This window comes from Triticum aestivum, chromosome 1B (genome assembly GCF_018294505.1).
Source record: "Triticum aestivum cultivar Chinese Spring chromosome 1B, IWGSC CS RefSeq v2.1, whole genome shotgun sequence".
In the NCBI taxonomy this organism is placed as follows: Eukaryota; Viridiplantae; Streptophyta; class Magnoliopsida; order Poales; family Poaceae; genus Triticum; species Triticum aestivum.
In genome coordinates, this window is record NC_057795.1 from 125,888,679 (window position 1) to 125,907,096 (window position 18,418).

The window sequence follows — 18,418 nt, forward strand, 5'->3', positions numbered from 1 at the left end:
CGACGCAACTATGTGTTGATGCGGGGTGGCGGCGGCGTGTAACCCTAGCTCTCGGGCTGGAGAAAGAAGTCATGTGGTGGCATTCTGGTTGTGGTGTACCTATTCGAGCGAGGAAGAGCAGGGCTTGAACTGTTTTGCTTTGCGGTGGCATTCTAGTCATAAATAAAAGGAACTCCAGATTCATGAAAGCGTGGAGCTAGGTTTCACTCGCTTCACCAAATTGCATTACGGCCCGAGATAGCTTCGTGAATTTTGCTTCCTAGAGGTAAAGCGTTCAGGCTTGCTCCTCTCTGAGAATTTGTGAAGTTTGAAGCTGGAGAGGTTCGAACAGGCCCTAAGGCCTAAGGCATCCAACATACAAGAAGTGACACCACAAGCTGACCTTGACAATGCATGATCTATGAGAAAGGTTCTTTTAAAGCAACGACTCCATGAAATGAACGGTGCACAAGCGTTATGGTCTACAGATCAGATCTTAGGGTTTCACCCATAACTTTTAAATGGAATCTATAACTATTTTAAAATTACAAGGCCCACCAAAATTATCTATATAGCAATTATGAAACACATTGAAATTTTGGCTGAAAAAATAGGTGCTAATTTCAAAGCAATGGCGTACAGTGGATGCTTTATCAGCACATAGCGTATACACAAAATGCCTTCCGCTGGGCAGTAACTCATGTATGAGCACATGCTCATCTACTCTCAATGAATAGTAAATTCTAAAAAAAGAGTAGTTTTTTTTTTGTCATCCAAGATGTTCGAGTGTGTGCATGCAGTTTTCATGGTGAAATGACATTAGAGGAGTTTTAGACAAAATAAAATAAAATTGGGTCTCCGGATGTCTTATTTTCAAAGTTTATCGGAGAGCCCATCAATTTTACTTTTTTGCCTAGAGCTCATCAAAGGTCATTTATTTATCAGTTTTTCAATTTATTTGTTATTTTATTTTTACTATTTAGGGGTGGGTATAGGTGCAATGATCACCAAAACGCCATCCCTCTCCATGGGGCGACTAGACTTGTGAAGGCAAAAGCGATTAGTGGTCACTACCCATTTTTTAGGAACTGGTCATCTTTTAGTGGCGGTAACATCTCGCACTACTATTAACCTGGTTGTCATGCTAGTGTTATATGGTAACAAACCACTCATATACTTCCTCCGTCCCAAAAATTTTGTTTTAAATTTGTCTAAATACGAATGTATCTAATTACGTTTTAGTGTTAGATACATTCATATCTAGACAAATCTAAGACAAAAATTTTGGAACGGAGGGAGTACAAAATAATAATCGACGACTAAATAGACAGTTGTAAAAGAGAAGATGCAGTAACTAATTGAATAGTAAAGTGTTGTGTGCTCTCACTCTGTCTACGGCATCATTGTCATGCATTATGCGTGTATGTTAGACCAAATGAAAAGAATATTTGTCTAGAAAAAGGTAAAAAAAAAAGAAGAGAAAATCCACTCCGTGGAAGCGAGACATAATTCTCACCGCATCATGCGCGGAGACCACTTTGTAAATCTCACTTTGTTCTGGTGCACATGATAGCCGAATCTTCTAGGATTAGTAAAAAGGCGTTCAACTTAACTGCTGTAATTTATAATTATTACGTACTTCTTTTGTCCTAAAATAAATGTCACATAATTTAGTAACACTTTATGTTCTAAATCAACTACACTTATTGTGAAACGGAGGGAGTACTGATTAATATTTACTGAGTTTGTACTTCTTGTATCTATATGTGATTTATGGAGGCATCGAGCCGTCGAGTGGCTAGCCATCATGTTTGTGTGTTGCATGAGGAATTTCTTCTTGTTTTTTTTACATATGTAGGTACTCCTAGCGTTAATTCTAACTGGCTTTCTATGGTTAATAATATCACCAGCCCATCAAGATTTAAGTCCTGATGCTCGTATTTTTCTAAATTTATTTTAGAATTTTCGGCAATACGCGTTCATTATGAGGAGACATTTCCGTCGACTACAAGGCGCCTACGTGATTTCGTCAATCTGAAGATAATATGCCGGTCCAATCTCTTAGAGGTGCTCATAGGCATATGATGCGTGCACGTGTTTATAAGGGTGAGTGTATGCATGCATATATGAATGCTTGTGTATACACCGTGTTAAACAAAAGTACTCGACGCAGTTTGACGTACATTTCGTTATTCGTTTTGGGTTGTGTGCATTTCAGTAGAGAGCCCTGGACTCTGGAGATACGTGCTCGACCGTAGATGAGTACCCCTACACCCACCCACCCAGCCATTGGAAAGTAGCCACGGTCATCTTGATTCTCGAACGACCAGATTCACCCGGCCGGTATGTGAACATTTCTTTCTGAAGGGTGGCCGGTATGTGAACCTTGTCAAAGGGGCCGTCCACGTTGAGTTTCAAAGGATCTCGCGACCATCGTCAACCCGGCCTCTAGCTAGCTTTGTATTGTAGGCAACGGTATTTCTCCTCATCAGCGACGTCTTTGTCACGTGGAGAGTAGGGTCCTACTTCAGCAGCACTTTGTCATTTAAAATACTAAATGACCCGTTGCGCCCATGGCGCAAAGGCCGAACGCAAGCCATGTATTTTAAGAATGTGCATTAAAATATGTAGATACAAATTGAAACATATATAAGAGCCTTTTTTCAGTTGGCATACATCTGAACTTATTTAAGCAAATATTCTTGATAAGCATCTTTATACTAAGAATTTTAAAAAGTAGAGCTTGCATAGTTGCAATGAGCAGAGAACATGCAGTAGACAAAGGAGGATTTTTAATAAGTATCGCTGCTGCCAAAGCACAGCTCATGATACTGCATGCAGCAAGCAAGTGATACTGATAAACAATTATGCAGAGGCCCTTGGACGTGCACTTGAAGGCAAAAGCATATATTGGTTCAGAAGCGCACCACACAACAGTCTAAGCAGCAAATGACCGACAATTAAACGCACAGGATGGTCTTAGGTGATTACATAAGATTCAAAAACATGATAAACATAGAAGTCTTGGTAGGCATGTATACTAATGCTAAGTTATATAATAAGGAGCTCTTGCAACTTGATTATATTGAGTATACGATTAGGCGCAGTCCCTTGGAAGTGCATTTAAAGGTGAAACCATATGCTTGACCTTCCTCCATGTGTGCCTCCCCATCGGCATTAAGAACAATGAGCGGTTTGGTAAATGATAGATAGAATCGATGTGAACCAATAGTTTTACTTGGATGCAAAATGGAACATTTTGAATTCATGTTCAAATGAGAAACACCCAGAAAATCAGAAAATCCTTATCCACAGCCCTGGGTGCATTACACAGAGCAAATTTGTGTCTAAACAGTAGAGAAATCACACAAGCTACCATAAAAAATGGTTGCCGCAAATGTTGAAGACTGCTCTGCTGGAAAATAGTCACACTGGCCTCGGCATCATCATTGCCCAGAGAGAGAGACTATTCGAGGAGCTCATCTTAGAGTTGATTCTGATTCTCGAACATCGACCCAAGCTGGATAGGGCGCTAACCACCAACTCTATGTGTTCAATATATATATAGAGATATTTTAATAGATAGAGGAGGCTTGATCGATTCTCTGGTCATTACTGAACTCACGTATAAGCAAGCTAGGTAATTTTGTAGGTGAGCAAGATCGTATAATCTGCCAAAAAATGTACGTCGAATACGCACACAAAAAGATACACACGGCAACAAAAGGTCAAGCGGTGTGCCGCAGTTGTGCCAGTGTCATGCTTGCTGCGCACACCAACCAAACTTCCACGCTCCGCTACAGATGTGTGCCGCACCGGCAGTCCGGCACCACTGGGCCCTACTGCACACCGAGCGACCGTGCGACATCGCCGTGCTACGACCATCACCCACTTGCATGCTCCCGTCGGCCGCCGTGCCGCAACCTCCATCGCATTAAGCATTCAACAAATCGGGTGTAATGAAGGAGGATACACGACGGCCGGGTCAGGGGGGCATGTAGGGGGGAGCCCACGCGGTTGACGCCTCCTTGGACTACTCTGCATTTTCACGGCCACGATTAAAGGAAAATGGGAAGCAAATCTCAGTATTTGTATTCCCACTGTCTCTCAGAAAGAACGACAATGGATTACAGACATGTGATCACTTAATGTGTCGGCAACAACAAGCAATCAGGAAGGCATGCACGCATGACAAATCAATAAAAAAGGAACCGCCTGCCTTGTGGCCCCCATAGCGCTTCAGCCACGCGTGTACCTCCGCTGCCGGCTGCCGGCCGCGTGCCGCATGTGAGCAGTCGCTCCAAGAAACGGCTCGTGAGTGTGGGGCTCGGTTCCCTCTCCTCCAGTTCTCCACCACGCGCGGTCTAGTCACCTGCCGCCGCCCCGACTCCACCGGAGCCCCAACTGCTGCCGCTGGATACATCTGGTCGAAGTACCAGTAGGTCCGCCGGAAACACCGAGGTCAGCCAACCACATCCCCCTCACTTTCTCTCCCTCGCGCCGCGAGTTTGCATCCCGAGTTGAATAATGGCTTTCTTCGAATCTGCTCGTCGTCACGCAGTCCCGGTGCCTCTGGCCATGGAGCAAGGGAGTCTGGTAAAGGAGCTATTTTACCAAGGCAACGGGCCTCCGGGGCTCGGAGAGGCCAGGATCCTCCTTCGATCTGAGCAAACAAATTCCACCTTCCAGATCAAGGTGATTGTGTTGATTCTGCTGCTCTTTCCAAGCCATTGAGTCATGCCCGAGGAAAGAGGTGGGCAACTTAGGAGAAGCTAGTTGAAGAAATTTTGGCTCTTGCTCCCTGAATAACAGAATCTGTTATCACTTTTTTTCCATTAGTCAGCTGAACAGGAACGTGTACCTGTACTTCTACTGAAACTTAACGACACTGCTCCTCAAAGAAAGACGGTTATTATACTACTGCACAACTCTTACAAATGCAAGGAATGGTTGTGTCCACTGCTTCAGGTACAATTACCTCTCTTTTGAACCATGCCAGATAGTGCCCCTAAGTAGCAGGCATCGATATTTAGCATTAGTTATAGTCTTTGAGTCGCTTAAACATTGGTTGGCATATGCGTTCGGGGTTGTATTTATCATGGTGAAAGCATCAGCCACAAGACTAACTTACATATATGTAATCTACTTAACTTCTGATTTCATCAAATGTTCAACAATTGTAGTAGTATTCATACATTTCATTTGACCTGACCATCTCTACATCCATGGTTTAAACACAGGCACTGAACTCATCTTGGAGGAGTGGGAAAACTATACCTTTCATTTTTACACGGTACCATACATTACTTCCACTTGTTAAAATTATTATTTTTATCATCCTTAAATTGTGCTGTTCAATTTGTCCATCAAATATAGTTTTTAATAAATGGATAGTTATGTACTCAAAGAATATGAGACCAAAAATACGTAAGATGTTCCTTTAGTACCTCTCCCCTTCTGCAAGTTCAGCTGATCAATATTGCTAGTGTCGGTTCAGCTGAATGTTTGGACAGGGAAATCATGTCTAAAGGGAGTAAGAAAGTAAGCACTGCTGCATGACGTTTATAATTGAATAGTCAAACATTTTGAGTAGTAGCATAAAAGCCAGAAAAAATGACAAAAGGGAAATATAGGAGGTAGAGATCTCAATTGTAGTTCTGTAGATTGGTATACAAGAAAACACACACTTACCATTAATCTGGATAAGTGAGTTAGCGTGATAGTACATTTTCAAACTCTCTGAAAGTAGATGGCTACCAAGCTTTTGTTTGCTGGAGAAGTGCCATGATACAGATGTATATATCTAGCATTGTCACCTCCATAAACAGTGAAACTTCAAAAGAAACAATTGTCACAGTCAGCTATCTTCAATCATAATGATAGTCTCATTCATTGCTAGGTTTGTAACCTTCTTGAAATTATGGTGCAACTAATCTGGAGAAAATCAATTGGCATAGGAGGAGACAATGTATACCCATAAAATTCATGTTAATAGGTTTACATTGAATTATTGGTTGAGACAAACCAACAAATTAGTATGGATGTTACAATTTGAATTCCAAGAATTATCATATACAAATCTGTGACTCCATTATCAAACTGAGTTAACATCTTTATCACCATGGATGAAAGAGCAATATAACAAGGTACAAAGACATAATAGTTGTAGGAAAGAGAAAGGATGGAGGGGAGAGGGCCGTGTGTGTGACATCCACCTCGTGTGGATCTGGCCGCTCGTCAGCGAGCCTTGCTGGTGAGCAGCAGGAGATCGACGTGAGACACCTCACCTCGAACTGACTCTTGCTCGACTGCACCTTGAATCTCACCAGTGCGTGGCGTGGCCATTGTGCGTCACATAGCAGTTTGTAAAATTGGGAATAGGGCAATATGAGGAAAATAGAGAAACCATACACATCATGGCGATGCTGAACTTCAACAGCCATGCACAGCGAAGCAGATCCTAAGCGCCCTTCTCCTTGCCGGCGCCAAACAATAGCTGGCGGTGAGGCGCTGCCGGCCGGCGTCACCTCTCCTACTGTGCCGCGGATCCCTGTCGTAAAAGACGAAGAATTGTCAAGTCGCTGCAGAGATGCAAATTAAAATTCCAATACATATCTGTTAGTATGCAAATTGTTTAAAACTAAGGTTGGACCTTGCAATGCACCACAACAACCAACGTTTTAGCATGCCATTTATTCCAAGAGCAGGATCGTAACATACTTTCAGAAAAGTGAAGTCCAGATCATACACTCATGAATAAAGGCTTTGGTTTTCAACTGCCACAATGATATCCCCCCTACAGCAAGCCCCTGCCAATAGCTCTAAACTGAACCAACAAGTTAGCATGTCATTTATTTACAAAGTAATGCTTAGCAACCTAATTCCCCAAAGGCAGGAGTCTAGATAGTTTCAGAATGTGCAGTTTAGATTATTTTTTCTAGTATCAATTCTGAACATGACACAACAGTTTAGCTCCTTTTATTTAAGCTCACAGCATGTGATGATTTTTTTTTGCAGTCACAATCGCAGTAGGTTTACTTGCACAATGCTAGTAACTTATTCTTTCTGTATTCTGAAATAAAACAAAAAAACAGACCTTAGAAACATCCAAGTAGCACCAAAAGAATAAAACAGGGGAGGATAGAAAATGCTCAAGCATCAGGATGGATGAGTAATTATCAAACAGAAACAAAAGGGCCTTCTTCCATTCTTTTTTGTTCCCTGTCACTTATATACATCACAGCAACACACATGCATTTTTAACTATAGAAAAACATAATTCCTAACTGAGGAACAAAGTTATATTAGATCACCACATTTTATAAGCACTATACATCTATACTGACCTTACTTGGGTATGACCTAAGTAGGCTTGACATTCACCATGATTCATACACACAATGTACTACATCTGAGATAGAATGGTACCCACAAATTAACCAATTATCTATATAAATCAGAATTAAAATGTCTATTACTTTGCCTCTTCTCCGCAATGGTACATACAGTTGGAGAAACATGAAAATGCAAATGAATAAATCCTCCATATTTTTGGTGATCCATTAATCATAAGCAAACATTTATAGGTCAACTCCTCACATTCTGTACTGTTTGGAGGTATAAATAAGGAATAGAGAAATTAAGAAACAGTGACTTAATTAGTCTTTGACCAATATTTGAAGGTATAAATAAGTAGGCAAATTGGTATCCAATTGCCGGCTTGGGTTTCACATTTGAAGACCACTTATTTCCATGGATTATAGGCATTAGATACTGGTTGATTTCAAAGTTTCAATTTACATGAATTGGAAGGAAAAAAGATAGAGCAGAAAAGGAATTTATCAGGTAGTGGAGGAGCTCACCCATAGTTTAGACCCGTCGATCTAGCCGTGTGGATGCTGGATGTAGACAGAGAGCATGCATGCTCTTCTTCCTCCTCCCACCACACCACATCAGAGGAGGGGTTGGAGCAGGCTGTGGCATAGGTACAAGTTCAAAAGAGAAAAGGGAATGAAACCGTGAAGCAATATAGTCACTACTCCAACACCAATAATCCTAAAGGTGGTTGTACTATACACTATAACCAACGGCTATGCATAAAATTTAATAAAAGCATTTGAGAAAAAATAATAAGATTAAAATGACATTACAATTTTCTCAATAGTCCAATGCTTTGATTATAAAATTACTCCAAATAGATGACTGAACAATATGGAAAATTAATAAAGGTATGATGCTGATGATTTATTTCATATTAAAAGAAGATAAGTAATGGAGATTGTATTATTAGTAAATAAATAACAAAATGATGTACTTTTATGTAGAATTAAAAAGATGGAGGGCAAAATAAATACATATGGCTATCCTATTCCACAATGAATAAGAATAAACAATCAGCCAAACTAAATCAGTCTATTTGAAGGTTTGTACTCCCTCTGTCGGTGCATTAGGCAACTAAGGAGCTGCATCGCGACCTAGGCACACACAGATGGCCAATGCACGGGAAGGAGGGAGTAACCTATCTCCTGATTAGTGACAGGCCATCAAAGCAAAAGTATATTCAAGATTTTCAATGATATAAATGTAGTTGAAATAAAGCTCCAGATTCAGTATGTTATGCTTAGTTCTTTCTAGAGCCAGAACATAATAAGAATATTCACTATTTAGATAAAACAAGAAAATCACCTCAAACCACATTTTTCTGCTAGTGGGCTTATCAATTTAGCTCACTTGTGATGTCATCTCTTCCTGAACTGCCATTGACATGTGCTGCATGGCAAAGGCACATAACCCTGTCATCAACAACAACGGTATTCTGAATAGTCAGGAAAGGTGCAACACAAAATATGGCTACAAATTTCTTTTCTCTGTAATCACAACAAGAACTGATCATATTACAAAAAGAACTACATCATCTCCCATCAGTAGAAATAATCTCATTGTCTTTGACAGAAATATATTTAATTTAATAACTAATTCAGGAAAGCTCATGCACACGCGTAGCATAATAACAAAACAACAGTTCCCTTAAAATTAGGTAAGAGGCAGCATCTAAGATAGCCTTGGCGAACAACAGGGGATGGATAGTCTATAGTTTGAAGGGAACTGTTGTTATAAACTAAAAAAAATGATTCTGAACTGCAATAGTAGTGTAGCACAAATATACTGCTTTATGTATTCCGGTTGATCAGTTCATATCAACTTGACTTTCCAATGCTTGAACAATTGAATGAATTTTGCAACTGAAACTAAACACAAACTAACACCATCAAAACAGAGGCAATTGACGTGGTGCCACGCAATGTCTTATTGACCTTGGCCACCACACCAGCCTAAATTGTAAATAGATGCGCAAGCCAATCTCCGTACCTATAAGTATTCGGTGTAGGATAGTGCAAATAAGGGATATTAGCCTACAGAAATATGGGGTCATGGCAAGGTTGATCCCTTTCTTTTTCTATCATGTTCGTCTTCCTGCGTCCAAAGAGCATCCGAACCTTGCTTCAAAGATAAGGAGCCCCACAAGGGTGACCAAAGCCAATATAGCAATCAAATGAGTCGATATCTCCTTGTAAGCATTGTGTTTATGTTGGTTATATCCTGCATTTGACATGAAACAGATGGTGTCAAATTGAGTTGATCCACCGGCAAATAAAATCAAGGCATAAAGAAGTTGATTCCAGCTTGGGCATATGCTCACAACAATCAATAGATAGTACGAGCGGGGGGTGGGGGTGTAATTAGATTAGTCTGACCTTGGATGCGCCAAAATCCTTCACGGCCAGCACCATTGAGCTAGCATCTTCTCTCCCTGTCACCTCCATCGGATAATATCATCAAAAACAAAACACCACTGATTCCAACATTCCGAAAATCCTCAAGACTCATGGAGTTTATCCCGGCCAATCAAAACCAGAGAATTCACCCTTTGCTAAGGGGGGGAGTATTATACCTGAAACTCGCAGGTAACAGTAAATAGGCCGGTGAGGGAACTAACCAACAAGATAAATGCACTACCCATTCAATTTGATCATATCTTCTTGTGCTTTCCTCCGAAAGGCAACACAATTTTGTCAAAGAGATAGCCTGAAGCAACATCTTGTTTTGTTCATATCAGAAAGTCAGTATAAAGTATTACATACCTTTAGCAAGAGGGCTTCGGCAACAGTTATGTATATTCTGATGACCTGGGATAGAATCAACCATAACATCAAAATCAAACTGTAGGAACAAACGTGGGGTGGGGGGGGAGGGAGAGAGAGAATTCACCTTGTTCCCCATGACCCAACTCTTCGTCAAAATTCTTCCTCTTCTTTTTTGTCTCAGACCTTCACACATCATGCTTAGAAAAACGATAAACCAACAATTGAAATCAGATCATCAAAAAACTAAGGTTAATTTCAAAGGAAGAAGATGAGACGCAGATGGGCAACCTAGATTGAGGACGACAACGAGGGCCGACGAGCAGCGTCCGACACATGACGTGAGCGCCATCTCGGCCTCCGGCCTCGCTGCTCCTTCCCCCAGTGCCGTCCTCCTATGCTCCTTCTCCCTCCCCGCCGTCCTCCTCTGCTCCTGAGCAGCGACCTGTGACCGGTCCAGAACCACAGCCCACAGCGGTGGCTGATGGAGGATGGGGAGGCATCGTCCTGCAGGAGGCTGCGGGAAGAACTACGCAAGCGGCGACGGTGACCATACGCTGGGCTCCGAGGTCAGGGGAGGACGAGGCGGCGCAGTGGCGGCGGAGAGAATTGGGGAACGGGAAGCGGAGCTCAAGAAGGGAGCGATTGGTGGGTCAAAGACGCGAGCGATTGGTGGCTAGGGTTTCACCGTGCGAACCCCACGCTCGCTGCAGAGCCTTTCTTTTTTCACGCAGGCTACGCGTGAGACGCACCACCACGCTGGGCCCGTGGGTAAAGAAGGCCTACCCGTCATTCACTGGAGCATGAAACAATAACGTGCGAGAAAACAGACGGTTAGATTATTGACAGCACCGTAAAACGCTACAGTGGTGGTGGATCGAGCGAACGACGTTCACCACGCGACGCGAATGCCTCAGAATGGCGGGTACTCTAGGAGGCTTTATATGTTAGATCGCGCACGACGACAAGTAGACAGGTAGGGAAAGGTTGGACGACGCACGAGGGGAAGCATCATACGACCACGTCGATGCCGTCCAATGCACGGTTACATCTCGTCAAAGGTAGAGGTGAGACGTGACGAGCCGATCCCACACTTGGCTACCAATGGTTAGGTTGAGCGTGAGGCCCATTGGAAAAGATTCCCTGTGAGGATTAACCTATATAGCTAGACGGAACAAAGATTCTTTCCGTCTAGCTCCCGTTTTGATGGTGTGTCTAGCATCGTTGGTGGGCGGGTGAAGGTGTATCTCTGGTGGATCTGTTCGGATCTGGTTGTCGTTGGTCTAAGTTTGTGTGTCTTTAGGTTGGATCATTCTGATCTACGCTACTCTTCATCGGCGGCGGTTACTGTTTTGGTGCGCTGGACCTTTGGGGCCTTAGCATGATGACTTCTCGACTGTCCATTACAAGTTTTGTCCAGCACCGGCGCGTGAGATAGCGGCGCCTTCGCTCGCTTCAGTGCTTATAGTCGTTGCTAGGTGGTGTATGAATCTTCATGTGATTTTTATTATTTCTGATGTTTCTTGTACTGCCATGATTGATTTTTTTTCCGCAAAAAAGAAAAAAGCTAATCTTATAATCAGATATTCAATTTGGCTCCCATATCCACGTACACCTGATATCCCTACTGTTGCCTCATCCCAAGATTTGCAGATGGGCGGTTCCCCTCTTATATCCTTCTCTTTTAGAAAAAAAGGGGAGTACCTTGAGGGCAGCGATTCGGTGCCCAGACTCATCGGCACCCGGCCAAAAAAATTCATAAACAATATTAGAAAAATTCAAAAAAATTCAAAAAAAAATCGTCATGGTAGACAATTTATTGCGTGAGGTTTGCTCTAAATTTTAGCTCATTTGGATATCTGAGTAGCTCTCAGCAAAAAAGACAAATCGGATCAAAATAGTATATGAACAGTAAACTATTTTACAGACCCCGAATTTGTCTTATTTATCGAGAGTTTCTCAGTTGTCCAAATGATTTGAAAATTAGGGCAGACCTCACGCATCAAATTGTTTACCATGAGAAAAAAATAGAATTTTTTAAATTTTTCTAATATTTGTTTTTATTTTTTTATTCAACATGGGTGCAGATGAGCCTGGGCTCAGGAAAAAGATTTTCGGAGTACCTTTGCCTTTGCATCACAGATGTACACAACCATTTTACTAAATGGGAATCAAGTTCAAATCATTGAGTATCAGACGCAGTGGCGGAGCTCCCGGCGACCCGGGCTGCTTCTTGAGGCTGCTTCGGCCATTCTTCACTAATTAGTTCAAAGCAACCATGATTAGTATTGCTAATTCCTTGGGCAAATGCTGGACCACTCCACGGTGTAAAGAATTTGCCCCGGCTCCTTGAGCTGGCCGGCTCCGCCACTGATAGACGGTAATACAAATAGAAAGAAAACATGTAGGAAAAGTAGGGAAGATAGTCTCAGGGATGGCTCTGCTCTCTCCTCTCGCTCCCTCCCTCCCGGCGCCGTTGCTCCCTTCCCCCGGCCCTTCTTCCCTCACCCCCTGTTCCTCCGACGGTGTTCTGGGCCATGCTTCCCCTTTCCCCCCTGCGTCTGGATGCTCCTCTCCCGCTCGCTCGGCGGTGGGGCGCTCTCCGGTGGCTTCGCCGTCTCCGCTGGGCTCCTGCTTCTGGGCTCTCGCCCTCGATGGGGACGGCTCGTCGGATGAAGCTCCGTCTCTGCGCCCTTCTCCCTCTCGGTCGGGGCGGGCCCCGGCTCCTGCTGCTGCTCCGCGCCTCCGCAAGTTTGCTCCGGACAGCCGGGGACGGCCGGTGCCGTCGCCGCCGTCTGTTGATGGCTGGTTTCGGGTGTCTCGTCGCCGTCGCAAATCTGGTAAGGTCTCCTTCTGCTCGCTGTCCCCTGGGATTTTGGGGGCCGCTCCGGGCGTGGCTAGCCCCTCCTTCCCCTCCTCTTCCTCTGGTTCGGCCTCCCCGACGCCGGCGGCGGCGCCGCCGGGGCTGGGCGCGGCGCTGGTTCCGCTTGCCCTAGATTTGGTCTCCTCTTCGTTGACCAGTGGATCACGGGCTGGCCCGTCTGTTGGGCATGTTGGGCCGCCTGGCGGTGAGGTGTCCTGTCGGCCCGCTCCCCCCCTTTGGCGTCTGGTGTCGACTTCCCCCTCCCCTCTGTGGACCTAGTCCGGCCCCTCTCTTCTTTGGGCCCTCCCTCCCTCCCCTCGGCACGCCTGGCCCGTCGGGCCCTAGAGGGCACGACGCGGTCAGGGTATATATGGATCCCCCGCGGTGCCTCCCCCCCTCTATTAGGGTTTCCTACTTCCATCGCAGATCTGCGTCGCCACCATCTCCCCATCCGCGGTCTCGTTCGCTCTAGCCCTCCCCCTCCCCTTCTCCTCTCCTTCGCCTTGCTGCTCTCCATGGACAAGTTGCGGGGCTCTTCCTGTGAGGCCATGTCTGGTAGCAAGCGGCGGCGGGAGGATTCGCCGGGCCCCGCTGCGGATCTGGAGCTTGAGGCCTCGCTCCGCTCCAAGCTGGAGGCGGAGCAGGCGACTCGTGAGCAGGTGGCTTGCGACCGCGCGGCTTGGGCTACCGGCCCAGAGTGGCTTCAGCGTTCTGAGCAGGAGCGGGCATCCGGATCTGGCCCGCAAGGGTCCGGATCTGGGGCCTTCCTCTCTCTGGCGATGGATCCCTGGGAGGCGGCGGCAGTGGCTGGTAGGGGGATCTCCTCCTCCTCTGGTGCTGCTGCGGCCCTTGGTGCGGGGCATAGCGCGTCGGCTTCGGCTCGGATCCCCCCTCCTCCTGCGTGCTCGATCGATGCGGGTGCGGGTCCTCGTCCTCCGCTGCGCTCCTTTGCGGGGCCGGCGCGCCGGCCTGGTGGTTCTTTCCCTGGTGCTTCCTCCTCGTCGGGGGTGGGGGACGGTCTTCTGCCACCTCCCGCCTCCCTCCCGCAGCTTCGCCCTTCTTCCTCTACCCCGAGCAATCCATCTGCGCTCACCTGTTTCGCGTGCCACAGGCCCGGGCACTTTCAGTCCAGATGCACCAATCTGCCATTTTGCCTGATTTGCCGCTCTGACGGTCACCTTACTGTCAACTGCATGAGCCGCCTGAAACCCCCGTCGGTCATCCAGTTTGGGTTGGGGCTCCCTGGTTGCGCTTTCTTTGCCTTGGGCAGTGACCTTCCTGTCCTTACGGTGGTGCCCTCCCTCTCTAATGCTGCTATTGTGACTGTGAAAGACCAAAAGATCTCGCCTCAGACTCTGCTGGAAGGGCTTTGGATTTGGGATATTGAGGGATGGGACTGGCAAGTCAATCAGATCTCAGACTTTGAATTTTCTGTTGTCTTCCCCTCCAAAGAATGCCTGCGGATGATTGCTTCATGTACAAGCTTTACCCTCCCCCTCAACCAGTTGGTGGTTTATGTCAAGCCGGCCTCTTGCAGTGGTAGGATGGTTGGCCCTTTGTCCCAGGTTTGGGTGTTGATTGATGATCTGCCAGTGGGGCTTCGCTCGTCTGCTTTTCTCATGGCGTTCTGGGTGTTGATCGGGAAACCTGTGGAGGTGGACCTTGAATCTCTGGACAAAGTTGGCCCTGCTCGGATTAAGATTTGGTGCGTGGATCCGTTGTGTGTTCATGGATGTATTGATGTCTTCCCTTCCCCAAGTGGTGTTCGTCTCCGGGTTTGGGTGGAGGGCGCGAATGCTGTTCAACCCCCTCCTCCCCCTCCTCCCCCTTCCAACCCCTCTGACAAGCATGACAAGGATGGTGATGGTTCTGCTGGTGGTCACAATCCTAGTGACGGTTCTAACTTGAGGTTTACCCAGTCTGAATGGGATGGTCTGGCTGAGTCGGAGCGTGAGTTGTTTCATTCCCAGGCCCCTGCTGGTACGGCTCCGCGTGAGGCGGCGGCTATCCCCAAGGATGACTCCCTGATTCCTCCTGTTGATGATGTGCGTCTGAAGGATCAGCCGATCTCTGCTACTCCCACCTCTGGTGTCTACTCCAACCTCCCAGTTCGCCCGATTTCACCCACTCGCTCTGGGATTGAGGACCTGCATGTTTCTCCTGATCGTGACGTGGTGGGAGCCCAGTCTAAGACAAAGAAGAAATCCTCTATGCGCAAGTTTTCGGCCAAGAGCAGAAACTCTTCGGGCTCCAAGCAGTCCATGACTGGCATTTGTCGCTTCCTCGACAAGGATCTCGGCTTGATGTCTCGCTCTGGCCCCGTCCTGGCTTCTCCTGTGGCTCCATCTCCTGCGTTTCGGTCGCCTGCGTCCACAGCTCGCAAAGGTAGGCGGGTCGCCGATGTGGGTGGTTCCATCATGGAGCGGGCGGAAAGGCGGGTTGCTGCTAAGGATCTTCCTCCTCCTCCAGGTAATCAACATGGCCCTTTCCCTTCTTTTTCCCCACCCCGGCTAGTCCTTCCGTCTTTATCTGATGATTTCCTGTTAAATATTATGTCGGATGTGGGAGTGTCGGTAGATCCTGAAGTTTGTTCCCCTGTTACTCTTCTTTCTACTATTCGGGCTAACAAGCTAGCCCAGGCGGCTATTGCTAAAGCTAAAGAGGCCGTTGCCTCTTCGGCTGCTGCTTCTGTAGATACCCGGGCTCAGGGTGAGGGGGTGGAGGTTGGTAGTGGCCAACCTTTGTCTAGCACTTCTAAAACGGGCCCTTCCAAACGCTCAAAACCTTGCATGGCTCCTAGCAGGTCTAGCCTCCGCAATAAAAACCTGTCATATAAATGAGGGCCTTATTCTGGAACATTAGGGGTTTGGTGCTAGGGGCGCAGGGATCAAATTAAAGATTTGGTGCATAGGAATAATGTTGATTTGGTAGGGTTCGTGGAGACTTTCAAAACTTCTTTTTTCCCTCATGAGTTGTCATCTATTGCGGGTATGGATAGATTTGATTGGCATGTGTTACCCGCGTCAGGCCATTCGGGTGGCACCCTCATTGGCTCCAAAAGAGATGTTTTTGATTTCGTTGCCTTTGGTCACGGTATTTTTTGGGCCAGCACAATTGTTTGCCAAAAAGCCCTTAATTTGTTATGGGAGTTCATTGTAGTTTATGGGCCTGCTGATCATTCTCTCTCCTCTCTATTTCTGGACGAGCTCTCTGAAAAGATTGAGGCTTGTAACCTACCGATGGTTATCGGTGGAGACTTCAATCTCCTTCATTCCCCTTCTGATAAAAATAATAACAACTTCTCCTGGCCTCTGGCTAATGCTTTCAATGACTTTATCAGTTCTAATGCCATCTGTGACGCCCTCGATTCAATCGTACACTAAGCATACACGCAAATGTGTACGATCAAGATCAAGGACTCACGGGAAGATATCACAACACAATTCTAGACACAAATTAAAATAATACAAGCTTTATATTACAAGCCATGGGCCTCGAGGGCTCGAATACATCAGCTTGAATACAAACGAGTCAGCGGAAGCAACAATATCTGAGTACAGACATGAATTAGACAAGTTTGCCTTAAGAAGGCTAGCACAAAAGCATCTACGATCGAAAAGGCAAGGCCTCCTGCCTGGGAGCCTCCTAACTACTCCTGGTCGTCGGCGGTCTCCACGTAGTAGTAGACATTGGCGGTGGCATCTGACTTCTGGGCTCCAACATCTGGTTGCACCAACCGGAAACAAGAAGAAAGGGGGAAAAGGGGGAGCAAAGCAACCGTGAGTACTCATTCAAAGTACTCGCAAGCAAGGATCTACACTACATATGCAACATTATCAAAGGAAGGTTGTATATGTGGACTGGGCTGCAGAAATGCCAGAATAGAGAGAAGGCCTAGTCCTATCGAAGACTAGCATCTTCTGGAAACCACCATCTTGCAGCAAACAGGAGGGAATAGAGTAGCATAAAGTAAAGAAGTAGTAGTGTTATCAACCTCGGCCGGAGATCCTTTCTCGACTCCGTGCGAGAAAGAAATCCCAGAGCCATACTATCCAGTTATCATCACAAACCACTTCTCATCACCATCCAATTCTCATCACAAGTATCCAGTTCTAGTTGTATCGATCGGGATACAACTCCGAGTGTCCGTTACCGTAGGACAGGCTATCGATAGATGTTTTCTTCCCTGCAGGGGTGCACCAACTTACCCACCACGCTCGCTTAACTCCGTCCGGACACACTTTCCTGGGTCATGTCGGGCCTCGGCCAAACAATACGCCGCAACCCGACCTAGGCTTAATAGAGAGGCTAGCACGCCGGACTAAACCTATGCCCCCAGGGGTCATGGGCCATCTCCCCGGAAACTCCTGCACGTTGCGTACGCGGCCGATGAGCAGACCTAGCCTCCCTTATACAAGAGAAGGCGTAACAAGTCCAACCCGGCGCGCGCCACTCAGTCGCTGACGTCTACTAAGCTTCGGCTGATGCATACGACGCAGAACGCCCATACTATGCTCACGTGATGGTTAGTGCTATCAGGCCAGAGGCCCCTCGGATCAAATATCCAAATCGTAGTGGATTAGGAATGCGCGGTAACAAGCAGAGACTCACGAAAGATGTGACCCCGTCGCCCCGTCTCGAGGACTTGCGGCAAGGGCTAGGAATGCCCGGCCACGCCTCGTAATTATCTCTCGGGCACCTTCCAGGTCAACCCGTCTCCACATCACTCGCAATTATGCTCGCACGGATACTCCTCAGGGTCGACCCGTCTTTAGTAACATGGTTCAGTGTAACATAGTAACCATAGTAATCGTGTGTCCAAACATCAAGGGGAAAACCCGAGAAATCACCCCCGGTGAATTCCACTCGATGTAATCAACAAGGTGAACATAAGAGGAATCACCCCCGAGGTTCACACTTGAGGGGTTGCACAACAGAGTCATATCGGAAGTGGTTAAGGCGGAATCACCCTCAATGACCACGACCGAATAACTACACTACAGGGTTAACATCAGAAGTGCTGTAGAGGTCTCACCCTCGGCACTCGATAGTAACCCAACAGTGTCGAACAACTAAGGTGAAAGTGATGTGCGGTGTCGGGGCCTGGTCTTCCATCCTGTTGATCGTGTCTTCAATGATGAAGCAAGGGCAACAAGGACAAGATGGGGGTCACTGATGGATCTCTAACCAACCTATACTAAGCAGTTTAGGATAAGCAGGTAATGTACAACAACAGATACAAAAGCAGGCTATGCATCAGAATAGGAGCAATCAATAACAGTAGTGAAATCTAATGCAAGCATGAGAGAATCGAATGGGCGATATCGGGATGATCAAAAGGGGGGCTTGCCTGGTTGCTTTGGCAAGGAGGGGTCGTCGTTGACGTAGTCGATCACAGGGGCAGCATCGGTCTCGGGGTCTACCGGAGAGAAAA

The 18,418-nt window shown here is 46.3% G+C and overlaps 2 long non-coding RNA genes across 24 annotated transcripts in view; one reads left to right on the top strand and one right to left on the bottom strand.

The window, feature by feature from the left end:
- Window positions 1–4,037: 4,037 nt before the first annotated feature.
- LOC123111471 (uncharacterized) lies at window positions 4,038–10,963 on the bottom strand. 22 transcript variants are annotated; one of them, XR_006454504.1, is made up of 10 exons: window positions 10,413–10,934; window positions 10,249–10,321; window positions 10,122–10,166; window positions 9,735–9,931; window positions 9,349–9,579; window positions 8,665–8,771; window positions 7,842–7,953; window positions 5,671–6,529; window positions 5,427–5,530; window positions 4,038–4,780 (listed from the first exon to the last, which is right to left on the bottom strand). It is a non-coding gene; the product is annotated as an uncharacterized lncRNA (long non-coding RNA). The 22 variants fall into 22 exon arrangements; XR_006454506.1 differs by having other exon boundaries at window positions 4,038–4,794; XR_006454519.1 differs by lacking the exon at window positions 5,427–5,530 and having other exon boundaries at window positions 4,038–4,794; window positions 5,671–5,812; window positions 6,195–6,529; window positions 10,413–10,919.
- Window positions 4,274–18,418, top strand: part of LOC123111530 (uncharacterized) — a 29,209-nt gene continuing 15,064 nt past the window's right edge. Inside the window, exons 1-4 of one of the 2 annotated variants that reach the window (XR_006454539.1) lie at window positions 4,274–4,440; window positions 4,541–4,732; window positions 4,819–4,947; window positions 5,220–5,272. This is a non-coding gene — a long non-coding RNA (uncharacterized lncRNA). Of the gene's footprint in view, window positions 4,441–4,540; window positions 4,948–5,219; window positions 5,273–18,418 lie in introns of both variants that reach the window. The other variant, XR_006454532.1, reaches the window with a different exon arrangement.